The following is a 5,644-nucleotide window of genomic DNA, read 5'->3' as shown; positions in this document are numbered from 1 at the left end:
GACAGCGACTCTGTTCTAGACAGCGACTCTTTTACAGACAGCGACTCTGTTTCAGACAGCGACTCTGTTTCAGACAGCGACTCTGTTTCAGACAGAGACTTTTGTGACAAAGCTCTTCTCTGTGAGGTTGTCTGTGTCATGCTGAGATAATACTTCCTGAAATCAAGGGAAATGACATACTGTACATATTACAGACTAAGACTACTGTATTAAAAGGGAACATTACAGAACACCGTAGTAGTTCAGTAGATAATATAATGTCATGTTTTTGTATTTCATGCCTGCTTGCTTTATGGAGAGGGTGTTGTATTGTACAATAGGAAGGAGAGTGATGGTGGAGAGGGTGTTGTATTGTACAATAGGAAGGAGAGTGATGGTGGAGAGAGTGTTGTATTGTACAATAGGAAGGAGAGTGATGGTGGAGAGGGTGTTGTATTGTACAATAGGAAGGAGAGTGATGGTGGAGAGGGTGTTGTATTGTACAATAGGAAGGAGAGTGATGGTGGAGAGGGTGTTGTATTGTACAATAGGAAGGAGAGTGATGGTGGAGAGGGTGTTGTATTGTACAATAGGAAGGAGAGTGATGGTGGAGAGGGTGTTGTATTGTACAATAGGAAGGTAGATAGGAGAGTGATGGTGGAGAGGGTGTTGTATTGTACAATAGGAAGGTAGATAGGAGAGTGATGGTGGAGAGGGTGTTGTATTGTACAATAGGAAGGTAGATAGGAGAGTGATGGTGGAGAGGGTGTTGTATTGTACAATAGGAAGGTAGATAGGAGAGTGATGGTGGAGAGGGTGTTGTATTGTACAATAGGAAGGTAGATAGGAGGGTGATGGTGGAGAGGGTGTTGTATTGTACAATAGGAAGGTAGATAGGAGAGTGATGGTGGAGAGGGTGTTGTATTGTACAATAGGAAGGTAGATAGGAGAGTGATGGTGGAGAGGGTGTTGTATTGTACAATAGGAAGGTAGATAGGAGAGTGATGGTGGAGAGGGTGTTGTATTGTACAATAGGAAGGTAGATAGGAGGGTGATGGTGGAGAGGGTGTTGTATTGTACAATAGGAAGGTAGATAGGAGAGTGATGGTGGAGAGGGTGTTGTATTGTACAATAGGAAGGTAGATAGGAGAGTGATGGTGGAGAGGGTGTTGTATTGTACAATAGGAAGGTAGATAGGAGAGTGATGGTGGAGAGGGTGTTGTATTGTACAATAGGAAGGTAGATAGGAGAGTGATGGTGGAGAGGGTGTTGTATTGTACAATAGGAAGGTAGATAGGAGAGTGATGGTGGAGAGGGTGTTGTATTGTACAATAGGAAGGTAGATAGGAGAGTGATGGTGGAGAGGGTGTTGTACTGTACAATAGGAAGGTAGATAGGAGAGTGATGGTGGAGAGGGTGTTGTATTGTACAATAGGAAGGTAGATAGGAGAGTGATGGTGGAGAGGGTGTTGTATTGTACAATAGGAAGGAGAGTGATGGTGGAGAGGGTGTTGTACTGTACAATAGGAAGGTAGATAGGAGAGTGATGGTGGAGAGGGTGTTGTATTGTACAATAGGAAGGTAGGTAGGAGAGTGATGGTGGAGAGGGTGTTGTATTGTACAATAGAAAGGTAGGTAGGAGAGTGATGGTGGAGAGGGTGTTGTATTGTACAATAGGAAGGTAGATAGGAGAGTGATGGTGGAGAGGGTGTTGTATTGTACAATAGGAAGGTAGATAGGAGAGTGATGGTGGAGAGGGTGTTGTATTGTACAATAGGAAGGTAGATAGGAGAGTGATGGTGGAGAGGGTGTTGTATTGTACAATAGGAAGGTAGATAGGAGAGTGATGGTGGAGAGGGTGTTGTATTGTACAATAGGAAGGTAGATAGGAGAGTGATGGTGGAGAGGGTGTTGTATTGTACAATAGGAAGGTAGATAGGAGGGTGATGGTGGAGAGGGTGTTGTATTGTACAATAGGAAGGTAGATAGGAGAGTGATGGTGGAGAGGGTGTTGTATTGTACAATAGGAAGGTAGATAGGAGAGTGATGGTGGAGAGGGTGTTGTATTGTACAATAGGAAGGTAGATAGGAGAGTGATGGTGGAGAGGGTGTTGTATTGTACAATAGGAAGGTAGATAGGAGAGTGATGGTGGAGAGGGTGTTGTATTGTACAATAGGAAGGTAGATAGGAGAGTGATGGTGGAGAGGGTGTTGTATTGTACAATAGGAAGGTAGATAGGAGAGTGATGGTGGAGAGGGTGTTGTATTGTACAATAGGAAGGTAGATAGGAGAGTGATGGTGGAGAGGGTGTTGTATTGTACAATAGGAAGGTAGATAGGAGAGTGATGGTGGAAAGGGTGTTGTATTGTACAATAGGAAGGTAGATAGGAGAGTGATGGAGGAGAGGGTGTTGTATTGTACAATAGGAAGGTAGATAGGAGAGTGATGGTGGAGAGGGTGTTGTATTGTACAATAGGAAGGTAGATAGGAGAGTGATGGTGGAGAGGGTGTTGTATTGTACAATAGGAAGGTAGATAGGAGAGTGATGGTGGAGAGGGTGTTGTATTGTACAATAGGAAGGTAGATAGGAGAGTGATGGTGGAGAGGGTGTTGTATTGTACAATAGGAAGGTAGATAGGAGAGTGATGGTGGAGAGGGTGTTGTATTGTACAATAGGAAGGTAGATAGGAGAGTGATGGTGGAGAGGGTGTTGTATTGTACAATAGGAAGGTAGATAGGAGAGTGATGGTGGAGAGGGTGTTGTATTGTACAATAGGAAGGTAGATAGGAGAGTGATGGTGGAGAGGGTGTTGTATTGTACAATAGGAAGGTAGATAGGAGAGTGATGGTGGAGAGGGTGTTGTATTGTACAATAGGAAGGTAGGTAGGAGAGTGATGGTGGAGAGGGTGTTGTATTGTACAATAGGAAGGTAGGTAGGAGAGTGATGGTGGAGAGGGTGTTGTATTGTACAATAGGAAGGTAGATAGGAGAGTGATGGTGGAGAGGGTGTTGTATTGTACAATAGGAAGGTAGATAGGAGAGTGATGGTGGAGAGGGTGTTGTATTGTACAATAGGAAGGTAGATAGGAGAGTGATGGTGGAGAGGGTGTTGTATTGTACAATAGGAAGGTAGATAGGAGAGTGATGGTGGAGAGGGTGTTGTATTGTACAATAGGAAGGTAGATAGGAGAGTGATGGTGGAGAGGGTGTTGTATTGTACAATAGGAAGGTAGATAGGAGAGTGATGGTGGAGAGGGTGTTGTATTGTACAATAGGAAGGTAGATAGGAGAGTGATGGTGGAGAGGGTGTTGTACTGTACAATAGGAAGGTAGATAGGAGAGTGATGGTGGAGAGGGTGTTGTATTGTACAATAGGAAGGTAGATAGGAGAGTGATGGTGGAGAGGGTGTTGTATTGTACAATAGGAAGGTAGATAGGAGAGTGATGGTGGAGAGGGTGTTGTATTGTACAATAGGAAGGTAGATAGGAGAGTGATGGTGGAGAGGGTGTTGTATTGTACAATAGGAAGGTAGATAGGAGAGTTATGGTGGAGAGGGTGTTGTATTGTACAATAGGAAGGTAGATAGGAGAGTGATGGTGGAGAGGGTGTTGTATTGTACAATAGGAAGGTAGATAGGAGAGTGATGGAGGAGAGGGTGTTGTATTGTACAATAGGAAGGAGAGTGATGGTGGAGAGGGTGTTGTATTGTACAATAGGAAGGTAGGTAGGAGAGTGATGGAGGAGAGGGTGTTGTATTGTACAATAGGAAGGAGAGTGATGGTGGAGAGGGTGTTGTATTGTACAATAGGAAGGTAGATAGGAGAGTGATGGTGGAGAGGGTGTTGTATTGTACAATAGGAAGGTAGATAGGAGAGTGATGGTGGAGAGGGTGTTGTATTGTACAATAGGAAGGTAGATAGGAGAGTGATGGTGGAGAGGGTGTTGTATTGTACAATAGGAAGGTAGATAGGAGAGTGAAGGTTGGAGAGGGTGTTGTATTGTACAATAGGAAGGTAGATAGGAGAGTGATGGTGGAGAGGGTGTTGTATTGTACAATAGGAAGGTAGATAGGAGAGTGATGGAGGAGAGGGTGTTGTATTGTACAATAGGAAGGAGAGTGATGGTGGAGAGGGTGTTGTATTGTACAATAGGAAGGTAGGTAGGAGAGTGATGGTGGAGAGGGTGTTGTATTGTACAATAGGAAGGTAGATAGGAGAGTGATGGAGGAGAGGGTGTTGTATTGTACAATAGGAAGGTAGATAGGAGAGTGATGGTGGAGAGGGTGTTGTATTGTACAATAGGAAGGTAGGTAGGAGAGTGATGGTGGAGAGGGTGTTGTATTGTACAATAGGAAGGTAGATAGGAGAGTGATGGAGGAGAGGGTGTTGTATTGTACAATAGGAAGGAGAGTGATGGTGGAGAGGGTGTTGTATTGTACAATAGGAAGGTAGGTAGGAGAGTGATGGAGGAGAGGGTGTTGTATTGTACAATAGGAAGGAGAGTGATGGTGGAGAGGGTGTTGTATTGTACAATAGGAAGGTAGATAGGAGAGTGATGGTGGAGAGGGTGTTGTATTGTACAATAGGAAGGTAGATAGGAGAGTGATGGTGGAGAGGGTGTTGTATTGTACAATAGGAAGGTAGATAGGAGAGTGATGGTGGAGAGGGTGTTGTATTGTACAATAGGAAGGTAGATAGGAGAGTGATGGTGGAGAGGGTGTTGTACTGTACAATAGGAAGGTAGATAGGAGAGTGATGGTGGAGAGGGTGTTGTATTGTACAATAGGAAGGTAGATAGGAGAGTGATGGTGGAGAGGGTGTTGTATTGTACAATAGGAAGGAGAGTGATGGTGGAGAGGGTGTTGTATTGTACAATAGGAAGGTAGATAGGAGAGTGATGGAGGAGAGGGTGTTGTATTGTACAATAGGAAGGAGAGTGATGGTGGAGAGGGTGTTGTATTGTACAATAGGAAGGTAGGTAGGAGAGTGATGGAGGAGAGGGTGTTGTATTGTACAATAGGAAGGAGAGTGATGGTGGAGAGGGTGTTGTATTGTACAATAGGAAGGTAGATAGGAGAGTGATGGTGGAGAGGGTGTTGTATTGTACAATAGGAAGGTAGATAGGAGAGTGATGGTGGAGAGGGTGTTGTATTGTACAATAGGAAGGTAGATAGGAGAGTGATGGTGGAGAGGGTGTTGTATTGTACAATAGGAAGGTAGATAGGAGAGTGATGGAGGAGAGGGTGTTGTATTGTACAATAGGAAGGTAGATAGGAGAGTGATGGAGGAGAGGGTGTTGTATTGTACAATAGGAAGGTAGGTAGGAGAGTGATGGTGGAGAGGGTGTTGTATTATACAATAGGAAGGAGAGTGATGGTGGAGAGGGTGTTGTATTGTACAATAGGAAGGTAGATAGGAGAGTGATGGTGGAGAGGGTGTTGTATTGTACAATAGGAAGGTAGATAGGAGAGTGATGGTGGAGAGGGTGTTGTATTGTACAATAGGAAGGTAGATAGGAGAGTGATGGTGGAGAGGGTGTTGTATTGTACAATAGGAAGGTAGATAGGAGAGTGATGGTGGAGAGGGTGTTGTATTGTACAATAGGAAGGTAGATAGGAGAGTGATTGTGGAGAGGGTGTTGTATTGTACAATAGGAAGGTAGA

Source organism: Salmo trutta, chromosome 18 (assembly GCF_901001165.1).
Source record: "Salmo trutta chromosome 18, fSalTru1.1, whole genome shotgun sequence".
Taxonomy (NCBI): Eukaryota; Metazoa; Chordata; class Actinopteri; order Salmoniformes; family Salmonidae; genus Salmo; species Salmo trutta.
Note: the sequence above shows the minus strand (reverse complement) of the source record.